Raw genomic sequence first — 16,776 nt, 5'->3', positions numbered from 1 at the left:
CCATCATTTCAGCTAGCAATACTGCTCCACACAATTCGAGACGAGGAAGGGAGATCGTCTTCACCTGGGCTACTCTTGTTTTTGCTAACAGAAGATTTACATGGGCGGCACTGCCTTCTTCTACGCGCATATAAATGGCTGCCGCGATTGCCTTTTCGGAGGCGTCGCAAAATCCGTGGAGTTCCATTTTGCACTGTGGAGAAAACCTAACCCATCGTGGAACCCGAATGTTATTAATAGCTGGATACTCCACCGACAATTTTTGCCACCGGTCTAATGTGCTTGAAGACACTTCTTCATCCCAACCTGTTCCCTCTAACCAAACATTTTGCATCATAATTTTCGCTACTATGACTATTGGAGCAAGCCACCCGAAAGGATCAAAAAGTTTCGCGATTGCTGACAAAATCTTACGTTTAGTTACTTCTTGACCTTGATCGAATTCTTTCGCAGTGAAGTAGAAATGATCCGAACATGCATTCCATCGAATGCCGAGGGCTTCTTGCGTCCTCGAAGTCTAAGAAGTCTTGGCTAAGCAGATGAGCTGCAGGAATATCGCTCAAGACTTGCCTACAGTTGGCGGCCCACTTTCTAAGAGGAAAGCCTGCTGAATATAAGGCGCCAGAATTTCATCACGCGCTTGGATTGTGGATTCCAAATCGTGCCCACCTGCAAGTACGTCGTCGACGTACATATGTCGCGTTAAAATAGTGGCGGCGACTGGATGTGATTCTTGAACGTAGTCTGCCAATTGAAGCAATGTTCTTATTGCTAGGTACGGAGCACAGTTTACCCCTAAAGTTACCGTATTCAATTGAAATTGACGGATGGGTTCGTCTGTAGACTCACGGAAGAGAACTCGTTGAAATTTCCTCTGATGAGGATGGACAAATATTTGGCGATACATCTTCTCGATGTCACTACTAAAAACGAATTTGAACAGCCTCCATCCAAGAATTAAGATCGCTTTGTAGGATGGGACCAGGAAGCAGAGCATCGTTTAAACTCACGCCGTTATCTGATGCACTCTCACCTTCGTAGAAGTGCTTTCTGGCAAGTAGTAGGATTCGGACGGATTTTCGGACAGGTTTGGTCGGATTTCAGACATATGACCTAACTGATCATATTCTTTGAGGACTCTTGTATACTCCTCTCGTAAAGGGGATGTAATCGTTGGTCCTTAATTTGGCAAATTTAACGCGTACAATAAAAAACTCCGTTTCATTGGATATGCGTTGTGTACGCTGTGCGTTTATTTTGCTGTGTTTTCTCTGGTTGCTGACCAACGATTAATTCGAATTAGTCATGTACAAACAGAGCAAGCTCGCAGCGTCAAAAATTGTATATTATATTTTCTCATGAATTCAAAATAACGGGAAAGTACATATATGTATGTTTTTCTGACTTCAATTTTACATTGTGGAAACAAATAGAATATAATAGAATAAGCGAATTATGTATTTACATAAACGGATATATGAATGTATGAGTAAACTTCAAATGAATTATAAATGCATACGTGCTATGTTCATGTATGTATAGCCCTACAAGACGGAGGTAACTAGTTCACCCACACATTCAAAGCTTTTTGCGCTCTCCACTAATGCGGCAGTTACCCACCGACGTGTGCCGTACGTACGGACGTTTGTCGTACGAAGCACGTTTGACCGAACTCTCAAGCCCGTAGGAATCAATGCGTGCGTCTGTGTACACGTAAATAACATATTTGTGTGTGTATTGCTAACAGATAAGCACTGTTGCCATTGCCCATTTTGCATGCATGCTTATGGAAACATCAACTTTTTCCAATTTAGTTTTTGATGTTGTAAAAGGCTGGAATTAATATTAAATAAATATAAATAGATTACATATTTATAATCTGCACCTTTACATAATTATTTCGAATTATTTTCACAATTTTTTAAACTTTAATTAGGTGTTTTTGCATAAAACTGCAAACGGTCAATAATTAGCGCACAAAAGTTTACTAGGCAACTCTGTCTAGTGAGAGAGCGATCAGCTGACACGTTCGTACGGAAAAAATCCAAATTGTTTTGATTTCTACGTTCCGGGCTACGTACTTATGGGCGTTGCACGTCGGTGAGTTTTCGTTTACATTGTACACTCATAAGATAGGTCGTGTCAGCTGACACGTTTTTGGTACGTACGTTCGTGAGTAACTGCCGCATAAGACGGCCCATACATGACACAAAAGCCATGCGCAAATATAAAACGACGGAATTTGTGCAAATGAAAATTTTGACATACACGGCTCAAAAACACTGCGCAAGACCAGCTCAACTCATTGCAGCACTGCGCAATATTCATTTCTCAACTAGCGCAACAAATGAAACATGTGTTCTAATTGTATAAAAAATTATTATGTATTATTGAATTTGTGTGAATTCCTGTTACAAGCTAGAGATGGTCCTTACGCCTTCGATATTAACATTTTTAAGCAATAATTACTGATGTTATATTATCAGGAACCACAGGTAAACTGTGAAGATTCACCACACACGAAGAAAAAAGCATGTGCAATATTTGCAGACATGCGTAAATATCAAAATCGTTTTGATTTTAGAACAGTTCTCTGCGCAAATAGCGCAACCAGTGCACACACCGGGCAAATCCTTGCGCAAATTGGTAATTGACACAAGGATATTTCAGCCGTGTAATTGGCGTATAACACATCGACGTTTCATGCTGTTATCGAAATGACAGTTCATTAATTATTCCGGAAAACATTGAAACGCAGAAAAAATATAATTGCTGAGATGTTAATAAAACCATGATGGAATTATTATTATTATTACATTATGAATAAAAATCTTACAAGCTCTCGCTTAACCTGGTGTGTAAAAAGTAAAAATTCTTGTGCTTTTAGTTGTGACATGTGACGGAAATTAAAAATTTTGTTGCAGAGAACACCTTTTTGCGTTGGCGGCCTTCGCCCAAAATAATAAGTTAATTTTAGTTGTGACATGTGACGGAAATTAAAAATTTTGTTGCAGAGAACACCTTTTTGGGTTGGCGGCCTTCGCCCAAAATAATATTAAGGGTAACGTTTTGCAAGACGGTGCATCACCTAATTTAAAAATTATCAAAATTATGTTTTGACAGAAATAAAAATTTATGTTTTCGGATATTTCGGATTCTAAAAACGGACCTCGAGGCGCGTCTTTTGATTCCACGTTTGATAATTTTTGATAAAAATTAGGTGGTGCGCCGTCTTTTAAATCGTTACCATATTAAGTTGTATAGAATCGAAGGTTTCATGTCATACTAAATCGGCCCGGAGATGGTCGGGCTAGTACCTTAATGGTTCCCGGAACGTACCCGATCTGCATCTGGCAAAGGACCAACAAAGTCGATACCGGGGAGAGTCCTTATCGCCACAACAACAACAACATTATTTACTTTCTGCTTTTCATTCATACGTATGTGCATTTTTAAATAATAAAAAAAATGTTATATTATTCTAATAGATAGCATCTCCGCCGGGGTGCGATTCAGCTAAGAATATGCCAAAACCAGAGGAAACCTACAATTAAATGCAGATTCACGTGTTATTTGCCAACAAGGTTGCTAAACAAGGTACTTTACACAACCAACATGCTTTGGAATACGGTACCAAACTGGTTGGATGTATTTCCCTAAAAAAGGGTGGAACTACGAATCTTGGTTTGCCAGTATTTGCTTCGTTAATTTGTATTGATTAAAAATTGCAATAGTGGATGATGTAATGTGAATTAAAATGGAATAGGTAGCCGTAACAAAACAGGCAACTGATCTGCATGCAACTGTTATTTATGTGGCGCCACCGGGAGCTGCTGCTGCTATCCTAGAAGCATTAGAAGCAGAAATTTCTTTGATTGTTTGCATCACCAAAGGTGTGTCATAACATGATATGGTTCGCGTTAAGCACGCTCTTTTAAGGCAAAAAAATCGCGTCTAGTCAGGCCCGATTTTCCAGGAATTATCGCACCAGAAAGGGTAAGTAAATTGTCTACCATATTAAATATATAAACAACATGATGAATTTGTTGGTGATAATTTGTTATGCTTTGGCAGCCACCGTGGTGTGATGGTAGCGTGCTCCGCCTACCACACCGGATGCCCTGGGTTCAAACCCCGGGCAAAGCAACATCAAACATTTTAGAAATAAGTTTTTTCAATTAGAAGAAAATTTTTCTAAGCGGGGTCGCCCCTCGGCAGTGTTTGGCAAGCGCTCCGGGTGTATTTCTGCCATGAAAAGCTCTCAGTGAAAACTCATCTGCCTTGCAGATGCCGTTCGGAGTTGGCATTAAATCATGTAGGTCCCGTCCGGCCAATTTGTAGGGAAAATCAAGAGGAGCACGACGCAAATTGGAAGAGAAGCTCGGCCTTAGATCTCTTCGGAGGTTATCGCGCCTTACATTTATTTATTTTTAATTTGTCATCCTTTTGTTGATAATCAACTAAAGAATGCAAATACGACAGAGTTCGAAGTTCATGTAAATACCAATTGATTTTTTTAATTAGCGTATGGAGAGCAAAATACATATGTATGTATGCATAGAACTGCATAGAAGGGGAGGAATTAATTAATTATTATCAGTAGATTTACAAGGTTTTTGTCATTTTCCCTGCGTCGCAGTTGTCATTACATTGCGTTAGGAGAGGACATCAACACCTTATTACCCACAACCAGTTAAAATTTTAGTAAATTTTGCTCTTTTCATCACTGTTTCAAAACGCGGAAAGTTATATATCGAGCATGCCATGGAGAATGGTATATTTTAGCAGACTTTCGCATTGCGGTCATTATTAATATTCAATCCCTAGAAGGTTTAATGTAGTCATATCAATAGTTCCCGAGATGGTGGGACTAGTACCTCAATGGTGCTTGTTACCGGAACGTAGATAGATCGATATTTATTCTCCTTCACAGCACCTCATCCTAGCCGACTTCCTTGTTGAAACCTAGCAGTGTTCTTGGCTTGAGGGATTAAATGTGGAAATGCTCTGGCCATGGTGAGCCAATAAACTTAGCGCTACGTCTTGAAATTGCGTCGCATTCTAGAAGGATAATGCCCTATATCGAGTTGTGCTGTAACCCCCTAACAGTAACTTAGATTGACTCAGGCCTGGCATATTGCGCCAGTGTTCTCTCTTTTCCCTCCCTTCTACTAATAGGGGCATTTATTGAGGGAGCCAACTGCCAGGAACGGCTCGGGATCGATGGGTCATGCAGTTCCGGGTTGTCCGCCTGCTGTTGTTGGTGTAGCAGTGCTTCGCTCCATCCAATAGGTGCGACCAATCACAAATTGTCATCAATGTCCTCTAACGGGACTCCAAGGAAACTTTCTGTTTCAACAGGGGTGGACCATAATGCAAGGGGTGTTAGAGGCGTTGGTTCCACATTACAATTAAAGAGATGGTTGGTGTCATGCGGGGACACATTGCAAGCGGAGCATACATTTTGTATGTCGGGGTTGATTCTGGATAGGTAAGAGTTTAGCCTGTTACAGTATCCAGAACGAAGTTCAGCCGGAGTGACTCGCGTTTCCCTGGGGAGTATGCGTTCCTCTTCCGCAAGTTTTGGGTACTGTTCTTTGAGTACTGGATTCACCGGGCAATTCCTGGCATAAAGGTCCGACGCCTGTTTGTGGAGTTCACCAAGGACCTGCTTGTGTTTTTTTGTTTCATACGGCTGAGTTCTCAGGTGCCGTATTTCCTCAAAGTGCTTACGGAGATTACTCCTTAAGTCCCTAGGCGGTGTTGGCTAATTAATCAGATGTCTGTGGGATGCCCAGGTTTCGCGAGGCGAAAAACTGGAGAGATCTAGGAGGTAGCCGTTTATTGTGTTGCAAAGCTCATCGATATGTGGCCCTGGGCCTGTGGCCATTATTGTACAGTCATCGGCGTAGAAAACGATAGTAACTCCTTCTGGTGGCGAAGGTAGCTTAGATATGTAGAAATTAAACAAAAGTAGGGATAGGATACCACCCTGAGGCACCCCCTGTTTAATTCTTCTTGGTTTAGATGTTTCATTTTTAAATTGCACCGATGCCTGCCGACTACCCAGATAATTTACGGTCCACCTTTTAAGTCATAGGGGAAGAGTAGACCCTTCCAGATCTTGCAGTAACGTGCCATGGTTGACCGTATCAAAAGCTTTTGATAGGTCTAGCGCAACGAGTACTGTTCTACGGTGGGGTTTTAATTTAAACCGCAATTTATCTGGGTGCCGATGACATTTAGCGCGGTGGTGGTGCTATGGAGTTTTATGAAGCCATGCTGATGACAGGCTAGCTGCAAATTTGCTTTGAAGTAGGGGAGCAAAATGGCTTCAAACGTCTCGGCTACTGGCGATAGGAGAGATATCGGGCGATTTGACCTTCCTATGTTAGCTGGTTTCCCAGGATTTAGTAGCGGGACCACCTGGGCCATTTTCCATTTTTCGGGTATGACAAAAGTGGAAACAGACAGGCTGAAGACATGTGCTAAATATTTGAAACCCTCTTTCCCCTAGGCTTTTAAGCACCGGCATGGCTATGCCGCCCTGCAGACTGCTTTGGATGGTTTAACCTGACCGATGGCATCCTCAACCTCTTTGGCGGTGATGGTAATTGGTGACGCGCTGAAATTATGTTTATGTGCAAGTCTGTTGGCCCTCCGTCTATCTTTTTCGACCGCGGAATGCATTATATATTGTCGGCAGAAAGCGCTCGCGTATTTTTTCGCATCCGACAGCACTTTATCGCCAAAGGCGATGGAAACTTTGTCATTGTGCCTAGACGGTTTCGATAGGGACTTAAGGTGAACCAAAGTTAACCTACACTGGCAGAGAGGTTACGACCGCTTAGGTGCTCCTCCCATTTCGCCCGCTTGTGTTCATCCACAAACAATCCCTTATTTGCGGCCTCCGCCGGGAAGTGGGGCCGAATTTCGGGAATTCTACCCGGCGGGAATGAAACGAGCCGAGGCGGATTCCATGACCTTGCGGAAAGTACGCTCCCCTTGGCGGGCAGCAAAGCGGTTGTCTGTAAAGGATTTATATTCGTCCCACTTTCCTTTTTTAAAGTTAATGAAAGTGCGTTTTTCTGTGACGATGAAGTCGGCAGAACGCTCGAGCGAAATAAGTATAGGCAAGGTGGTCGGATGCCAATGTTACCATCTGCTGCCAGTTGATTCAGTTTACGAGTTCTGCGCTCACGATTGGGGGCGTCTCCGTTTATTGTGCAAAACGTCGTTTCTTCTATTTGATCCGCCAAGATCTCACCCCTACTGTCCGCCCAGTTGCTGCCTCTCTTTCCGGGTTGTCCGCCTGCTGTTGTTGTTATAGCTGTGCTTCGCCTCATCCAATAGGTGCGGCCGATCACAAATTGTCATCAATGTCCAAGGAATCTTTCTGTTTCAACAGGGGTGGACTATAATGAGAGGGGTGTTAGAGGCGTTGGTTCCACAATACATTTGAAGAGATGGCCGGTGTCATGTGGGGACACGTTACAAGCAGGACATATGTTTGTATGTCGGGGTTGATTCTGGATAGCTAAGAGTTTAACCTGTTACAGTACCCAGATCGAAGCTGAGCTAGAGTGACGCGCGTTTCCTCTGCTAGTTTTGGGTATTGTTTTTTGAGTACATGATTCAATGGACAATTCCTGTCATAGAGGTCCGACGCCTGTTTGTGGATTTCACTGAGGACCTGCTTGTGTTTTTTAGCTTCCTACGGCTGCGTTCTCAGATGCCGTATTTCCTCGTAATGCTTACGGAGATGCCTCCTTAAGCCCCTTTGGCGGTGTAGGCTCATCAATCAGATGTCTGTTGGGATTCCCAGGTTTCTGGGGTTGCTTGGTTAGCATTTCATTTCTCTCTCTAATGGGGAGTATTCTCGCCTCATTATGTAGATGGTGTTCTGGGGACATAAGAAGACTGCCCGTTGCGGTTCTGAGAGCAGTATTTTGGCAGGCCTGTAGCTTCTTCCAGTGAGTAGGCTTTAGGCTTGGCGACCATATAGGGGACGCGTAGCATGAAATCGGCTGGCCAATTGCTTTGTATGTGGTAATGAGCGTTTCTTTGTATATTCCCCAAGTACTACCAGCAAAGGATTTGACGTTTTATTACGGCCCTGGATATTCGGTACAATTGCGGCTGCATGCTCACCAAAATGTAGATCCTGATCGAAACTAGAAATATCGAGGAGATAGCTATTTACCTCAGAAACTAATTCATCCATTGAAGGGCCATGTTCCATTGCCATAATCGTGCAGTCGCCGGCATAGGAAATGATTGTAACTCCTTCTGGTGGGAAGGGAACCTTGATATGTAGAAATGAGATTAGGCGGGGATTGGACACCATCCTGTGGGACCCCCAGCGGGACCCCCAGGGGGACAGAATATACCCGCGGTAGGTATGCCTGTCGTAAGAGGCAACTAAAATACCAGATTCAAGGAGCTGTACAGCGCAACCCTTCAAGTTGCCAGCGCAATATATAGCTTCTCTAAACCCAATTGTCCACCTCACCTATCCGCGGCGAATCCTGTTTCACTAACAGATGAGGCTCTGGCGACCCCAAGCTCCTCATGGAACTTAGGGATGGGGAGAGAGGGATGGCCTGATGGTTTAACGTGGCCACATAAATCGTTCCCGAGATGATCGGGCTAGCACCTTAATGGTGCTGTGTTACCGGAGCGTACCGAATCTGTATCCGACAATGGACCATCACATCGATAACACTCCACAAAGCCTTCGGGGAGCAACCTTATCTCTACAACAACAACAACCCTCTTTTTAATTTTCCTTAACCTTGAGATTTCGTTCCTAAATTGAACCGACGCTTGCTAACCATTCAGATAATTAGCAGTCCATCTGTTTAGAAACAGACATGTGTGAGCCTAATATATATGTATGTATTGGAGTAGCGTGCTGTGTTTGACTGTGTCAAAAGCTTTTGACAAGTCAAGTGCCGCGAGCACCGTCTTGTGATGGTGATATACTCTATGCCCCATACAAACCGATGGTTCAGAAAAGAAGCTTTTCGTCATTTCTGCCCCATTTTAAAAGCTACAAGTTTAAAATTTCATGAAATACTTACGTATACGTCATATGTTCTTCAGATAAGTGATTCATAGCTATGTCAGGCAGACCACAAGAAACGTGAATCTTTGTATTCTCACACAAATTACCTACTTTTTAATTTAATTTTTATCTAAAAATTCGCTTCCTTAGTTCATCTACGTTCATGAAAGGTATGTCCCGTCCTTCTTTGTTTTAATTGATGTTGAAAATGACAAATTTAATAGTGCCCTAAAGTCAAAACTACCACTCATTACCATATTGTTATTTTAATAAGTTTTTTTTCTATTACAGCATCACCGTAACAATAGCTATAATTCAATACGTGTATCCCCTACCAGTACGTTGAAGTGACAAAGATATGATGAAAGCAATAAATATCCCTTGTAGGGAGTCTCGAAGGAAAGTTCATCCGGGAATCGAATATAAGCTAATCGGTAAGGACACAATGATTCCACTGCCTGGAGTTTTAGAGAACAAAAGTCCCAACATGAGACTTCCTTACTACACTAAAAACCTTTGAATGCCATAAATAATATAATTTGCTGGCTTAATGTATGATTGAAAATCAGAATTAAAATGTATTTATTATATATAATAATCTCGTGTCATGGTTTTACTGGAACAACTCCTTCAGAAATTACTGAACCGAATTTAGTATGTATATATGATAGGTATGCGAGAACGTAGCTAAATATATTTCATACTTTTGGGTAACCACGGCCTGGAGATATCTACCTAAATATCTATCTGAAGATAGAAAGCTATATATATACCAGAGGTACCTCCGAGGATTTTTGTTTGAACGATATGGGTTTCAAACGAAAGATATGAATAAATGATGGTTTTTATTTCAATATCTTATTCTGCTCCCGAGGTATTGGCCTAAACTGGGGTAGAGATAAAAGGTAGAGGTAGAAGGTAAGGGCAACAGTAGGAATAGAGGCAAAATTAGAAAGGAAAATAAAGAGGGTAAGAAAAGACATTAGTGTGATGGAGGGATAAGCATAATAGTAACGTCCGGATAGGATATTCGCTACTACGGATTCAAAAGCAGGCCTGGCGAATTTCCGATGCGGTCGCCATCTAGAAACAAAAGCTGTAATATTGAACAAAGACATCTACCCTATCCACAATTTTCTTGAACTTCTTGATTCGAAAATACCATTCCTAATGTAGTCACTTTTAGCTGATGGATCTTGGTATTAAGGCCCGAAAACGACCTATCGCAAAATAGAATGGTTTCCCAATGGGTCCACAACGCTGAATACTATAACAGAAGTAAAATTAAACTTGTATGCTTTATTTAATTAACTGTTTTGTATGCTGTCTTAAAATAGGTACTGTGTTACACGATTGACAAAAATTAAAATTAATTCATAAAATTCATTTAAATTTGCTGACTTCATGTATATACATTTATTTATTACTATATCGAATGCTGAGTGGAATACCTCGGCTTCCAGTTCGAAATCGCCCTATTTCAGAAGCATGGCATTTTCCAAACAAACTCTGAAACAGTTTTCGAACTAGCAGCCGAGGTAGTATTCCATTCAGTAGTCCATATATAGTCTTGTTTTTTGTAACAAAATTAAATTATCAAATTCAAAATATATTTGTCTAATTATCACAAAATTAAATTCTTCAATTCAATCATTTTAAATTTACATACATATTTACACACATTCATAACATAATTCAGTTTATAAATTTGCTTACTTGCCTAAAAACTACCGATTTTTTTTATTTTTTTTTAAATACTTAATTTACTCTAAGCCCTGCGAAATGAATACACTATCACTAAGTTTTTAAATTCATTGCTCATCACATTTTAAATCCATTGTTGTTTTTTTTTATTTTTTAATTTTAAAATTCTAAAATACTAACGATTATTTTTTTTTAATACTTAATTTAGCCTTAGCTCTGAATTTCGAAATAAATAGACTATCACTAAGTTTTTAAATTCATTGCTTATCGCATGTTAAATTCATTGTCTTTTTTTTTTACTTTTTTAATTTTAAAATTCATTTCCATCTTAATAAAAATTGAGCAATTGCTTCAGCTTAAGACTTCCGACCTTCTACTTGAATTTTTGCTTAAGAAAATTTATGTGAAGTTTCAGAAATCTTAAGAAGCACTTATTTTTTCGATCGTGATATTCACGCTTTTGTGTACTCAGTGCATCTGTTGTATAAACTTGGGAGAACGTGAGCATAATGTGTTGTGAAATACCTGAAAAATGCTATTTATCACGATTTAGCAACAATTGAAGATGATTGTAGAAATATTGAAGTGTAACATACGTACAAGTTGTTTACTAATATATTTAAGCAAATGAATTTGATTCAATGTATTTCAGCATTTTTCAGGTACTTCACAACACATTATGCTCACGCTCTCCCGAGTTTATACAACAGATGCACTGAGTACACAAAAGTGTGAATTCCTTGGCTTAAGGAAATGAGTTTCCACTGGACGCTGGCACATCTCCTAAAGGATCGTGATTACAAGTCGACAAACACCTTGATGTGCAAGCTATATTGCGCTGAGACTCTATGTTCGATGATGAGTCTTCACTGGACAACAACAGGGCATCACGAAGTAAACATGACTCTATCAATAAATATAAACAAATATTGTATTTAAGAGAAACTAATAGATAACCAATTCGTGAAATATTTACCAACAGCAGCCAACGAACAGCGCTCAGATAATGGCCTTTGAATTCCGGAGCCTAAATTCAGGCTGCGAGAATTTGAGATTATTGGCTCACGACCCAAAATCTCATTAATTTCTTCCATAAATGGAGCTTTGCAATATTACACACCGGTCTGCCTGTTGTCCTTGGCGCTTTTATGCGCTATCAAAAGTGTGCGCATCTTTGCCTCCAACGCCTTTATTGTTACAGTGGTATCCTACAAAATCAATATAGAACATAATCAACCTTTTGAATACAAAATTTTGTTAAAGAAACATACCAAAAAGCCTAATCCAAACATATCTTCCAACACGTTCACGTAAGCATACTTCTTTTTCCTGCTATACTTAAACTCGTCCTTTCGCGCACTGTAGCACTGCAACAAAAGAAGCGCCTCCTCCCTCGTCCAACGTTTCCTTGATTCTTTTCTGAAAAAATTGAGTAAATATGCGTTATTTAAAATTCTTTATAATATTTACACAAAGGTACTTACATTTCTCCTGCTGACATTTTGTTATTTAATTAGGGATGGTAAAACAGACTAAAAAAGTCGATAAAAACTACTTATTGAAATTTGGAAGTACTGATTTTATATTCTACTATTTCACAAGCGACAAAAAAACTTGGCTCTTAGCAGTCTTAAGCGTAAACGGATATACGCGTGTTAAAAAACACGGCTAATGTCATGGGAATTTTTGGCTATGCCACCCGCACGAAACTAACAAAATTTTGTTTTAACCACCCCAGGCAGACATGAGTGAGGGTGAATCCTACCTTTTCCCTAACACAAGCCAACTGGTACGTTCCAAGGTTGAATCTCCCAAATGGACCATAACAATAGGCGTAGAAGCAATACCCTGCAAAAATTGTTGGATTACGTGTTCCATTTTCTTCATGTTGGAGTACTCTAACAATACTCCTTTGCAATGCGTTTGCGGACCACCATCAGCCGATCATTGCTCGTTTTTTAACGATAGTGATCACGACACGATGACGATCGAACAGAGTTGCCAAAAGTTAAATATTGCATGCAAATAACTAATAATAAAATGTTACTTTGGCAACTCTGTAAAATGAAACAGCGCACTGGTTTTATGTATACATATTATATTAGTTTCTTTATTCACGTATGCGTATGCGTATTATATTAGTTTCTTTATTCACGCAAATGCTAAATAACATAAGAATATTCGTAGTATAAAATATAAAAGTTGTATTGCCCCTCTTCATTTACTTAAATTTTAAATTAAATTCACTTCGATAATTCTTTCCGACACAATTCCTCTTTAGTACTTTGGCATATGATTATCTGTGGGTGCTCCATGGAGTACTACAGTGAAAGTACTTTGGAAAGTACTCTAACGTATGTACTCTATGGAATACTCACAAACAAAGCGAGAGTGGGATCACCTACTCCTCTCCTAGGACATCGCAATGTTAATTGGAGCACATTTTTTGTATGAATACAGATTAGATTTGGAGCAGTCCTATACTCCCAAAGGAGTATCCCTTACATTATTTATAGAGTACTCGCGTCTTTTGAAGGGTAGTGACTCCTGGTGGTAAAGGTAGCTATTGATATGTAGAAGTTAAACAGATGTTTGAATATGAGTTTTTTTTTAAGTTATTGCAAAAAACTGTTGAGGATTTTTAATATCTTACGAGGTACCTTCGTACATGTTTCTAAGAATGAAGAATGATACTTATTCAAACTCAATTTTCACCACGACAAAGCCGCTGAGACTGCTATACTTTAACATACAATACTTTTCCCCTTTTTAGCACTACTATCATTTTTGATTTTATTAAATTTTATAAAATGTTTCTTCTTCTACAGTTCAATTTACGTATTAGATGGTAAAGATGGCTTTCGCATTTTCTCCATCAATAACTGTGACAAGGTGGAAGAAATCTATGCGCGTAAGTCGCAACATATTATCTTGGTCGAGCGTTTCTTCAATAGCTCTCTAGTGGTGATGGTGACAGCAGAGAAACCCAACTGTTTACAAATGTTACACTTCAAAAAGAATCAAAATATCTGCGTCTACGGCTCAAATACCCACAGTATATGAATGAATCGAACGCACCCAATTGTCTGCCTAACGGATAGTATACATATCCATCGACGAACTGGGTCTGAATACTGAAACAGTACACATATTCAAAACCGATGAGAAGGCTGTGATGGTGGTATAGGGTGAGTTGTTGAATAACATAAGAAAACCACTTTAACCCATCTATATACATATTTGCATTACAGCTAAAGCTTTACAAACAGCAAAAATTGCTGGCGCCAAGCAATTGGAAAAGGCAGTGAAGCATTCATCACACTGTACGGATGGTGCAAAGTTAGAAACTGCTGTTGCAACTGCTGCCAGCGACACAACGGTCATCTCTACTTCGCCGAGTAGCGGCTCGTCCGACTATCTATCGAGGACAGTATAATCATACCTTTTGCCAACACAGGTTAGCGATGTGCTTGCACAGGAAAATATTTCAATTGGAAAACAAAAACCAATTAAGAGAGTTTATTATTAAAGGACTTACTTTTCTTTATATCAACTGTATTAATTTAAGTTGCAATTTCATGTGCATATATTATAAGGGATGTCGTGATACGATTGCTGTCGGAATTAGATTTGAAACCAATCAATACTCCTGCTAAGGGTTGCAGAATTATTGCTTGAATAATTAGATTTAGAACAATAATAAGTCTGACTTAATTATAAGTCGTACATTTTTAAGTTCATCAATTACGACAGCAATCGGATTCCACGACACCTTTGAATATTCTTGATCTGAAAAAAGAGTAAACCTAATCTGTATTTCTACTAAGCTTTAAGTTGTAGATTATTCAAATAATTGGAGTTTTTTCTAAAGCTTAAAATTATTTTCTGCTCGCTTAGAAAAGATTTCAATTGGAAAATAAAAACCAATTAAGAGAGTTTATGTTATTATTAAAGTACTTACTTTTCTTTATATCAATTGTATTAATTTAAGTTGCAATATCACGTACGTATATAATGAGGGATGTGATACGATTTCTATCGGAATTAGATTTGAAACCAATCAATACTCCTGCTAAGGGTTGCAGAATTATTGCTTGAATGATTAGATTTAGAACAATAATAAGTCTGACTCAATTACAATTCGTACATTTTTAAGTTCATCAATTACGACAGCAATCGGATTCCACGACACCTTTGAATATTCTTGATCTGAAAAAAAAGTAAACCTAATCTGAATTTCTACTAAGCTTTAAGTTGTAGATTATTCAAATAATTGGAGTTTTTTCTAAAGCTTAAAATTATTTTCTGTTCGCTTGGAAAAGATTTCAATTGGAAAACGAAAACCAATTAAGCGAGTTTATTTATTATTAAAATACTTACTTTTCTTTATATCAACTGTATCAATTTAAGTTGCAAATTCATGTACATATATAATAAGGTATGACGTGATCCTATTGCTGCCGGAATTAGACTTGAAACCAATCAATACTCCTGCTAAGAGTTGCAGAATTATTGCTTGAATTGAATATTCTTGATCTGAAAAAGGAGTAAACCTAATCTGAATTTCTACTAAGCTTCCCGTTATAAGTTGAGCTAGAGTGACTACTCTCGTTTCCCTAGAGAGAGTGTGTTCCTCCTCTGCTAGTTTTGTTCTTTGAGCACAGGAATCACCGGCATAGAGGTCCGACGCCTGTTTGTGGAGTTCACTGAAGACATGCTTGTGTTCTTTAGCTTCATACGGCTGTGTTCTCAGGTGCCGTATTTCCTCATAATGTAATGAGGCCGTGAACAACAAGTGCCACAAAAGATTTATAAAAGTTACGAGGATTCTGGATTTTGGAATCTAGCCCAGAGCAACCTGTCCGGTGCAACCATCCCTTGCACGTGAAAACACTGACAAGAGTATTTATTTTTTTAATTTAATTTATTTATTATTACGGCTGTTTAGGCCTAAAACTTAAACTATTTTATTATTATTATTTATTAACAAATTAACTAAATTAACATGTTAACATTAAAGGAGCAGTAGCTGCCAGGGCTATCAGCTCTTTGAGAAATATTATATATAAAGTTTACTAAGTTGCATTATATAAAAAAAGCTAGATGAAGATATATAATATATAAGTAAAAATATTATATACGTATATACATTAATGTAAAAATAAACTTTTAGATCACTCAAACTCGGGCTCTGATGTGTTTGATGAAGTCGTAGATAGAGGTAATATTCTCAATGGTTGCATTTTTTAGGAGTTCAGTCCAGTTTTTTTTGAGGTATTGGTTTCTGACATCTATTAAAGCAGGGCAGTCTATGAATATGTGTTTTAATGACATGGTATCGCCGCAATGTGCGCAGACTGGCGCTGGTTCACCGGTAAGAAGATGTGCATGGGTGCCCACAGTATCGCCAAGGCGTAGGCGTGAAAAAAGTTTTGTGCGCGATTTCGAAATGCCGGTCGGGTATTTTGGAGTTGTAAATTCTCTGTTTATGGCAGTGTAATGATGGTGCGCGTAGTCTTACCATTCTCGTTTTATTTTGGCGTGTAGGTGTCGTTTAATTGTGGTGCGCATGTCTTTTCTTTCGCATGTGTCGTTTTTTGTTACTGTTCTGTCTGCCATTTCGTTTCCATGTATATTGATGTGGCCTGGTATCCAAAGTAGGCGTATTGTTGCCTCTTTGTCGATGAGTGCATCTCTAATTCTGCTTATCGTCGTAGAGTCTGATAGTGGGTTTTGAACAGCTTGTAAGACAGAATTGCTGTCTGTGCATATGAGGGTTTTATAGTTGTTTTCTGACGCCATAGATATTGCGCAGCTGATTGCGACTGCTTCTGCAGTGAAAACAGACGCGCAGTCCAGTAGGGTTTGCACCCTAAGGGAGTCACCATTTGTGTCTACTACTGCGAAACTCGCCGGTAGTTGGTCCAATTTTGAACCGTCTGTGAACCACAAGGTCCAGTTTTGTGCTTCGTAGTATTCTTTACGCTCTTGGAACATAGTGTGGA

At 39.3% G+C, this 16,776-nt stretch overlaps 2 long non-coding RNA genes across 3 annotated transcripts; both read left to right on the top strand.

Moving 5' to 3' along the window:
- The first annotated feature begins 7,446 nt into the window (after nucleotides 1–7,446).
- On the top strand, nucleotides 7,447–9,665 carry LOC137244438 (uncharacterized). Its single transcript, XR_010951001.1, has 2 exons — nucleotides 7,447–9,237; nucleotides 9,359–9,665. It is a non-coding gene; the product is annotated as an uncharacterized lncRNA (long non-coding RNA).
- A 3,245-nt stretch (nucleotides 9,666–12,910) lies between these two features.
- On the top strand, nucleotides 12,911–15,954 carry LOC137246704 (uncharacterized). 2 transcript variants are annotated; one of them, XR_010951654.1, is made up of 3 exons: nucleotides 12,911–13,330; nucleotides 13,600–13,959; nucleotides 14,023–15,954. It is a non-coding gene; the product is annotated as an uncharacterized lncRNA (long non-coding RNA). The 2 variants fall into 2 exon arrangements; XR_010951653.1 differs by lacking the exon at nucleotides 12,911–13,330 and having other exon boundaries at nucleotides 13,453–13,959.
- The last annotated feature ends 822 nt before the right edge of the window (nucleotides 15,955–16,776 follow it).

The sequence above is a fragment of the Eurosta solidaginis genome, chromosome 3 (assembly GCF_040869045.1).
Source record: "Eurosta solidaginis isolate ZX-2024a chromosome 3, ASM4086904v1, whole genome shotgun sequence".
In the NCBI taxonomy this organism is placed as follows: Eukaryota; Metazoa; Arthropoda; class Insecta; order Diptera; family Tephritidae; genus Eurosta; species Eurosta solidaginis.
The sequence above is the reverse complement of the archived record's forward strand: the minus strand, read 5'-3'. Positions and strand labels throughout refer to the sequence as shown.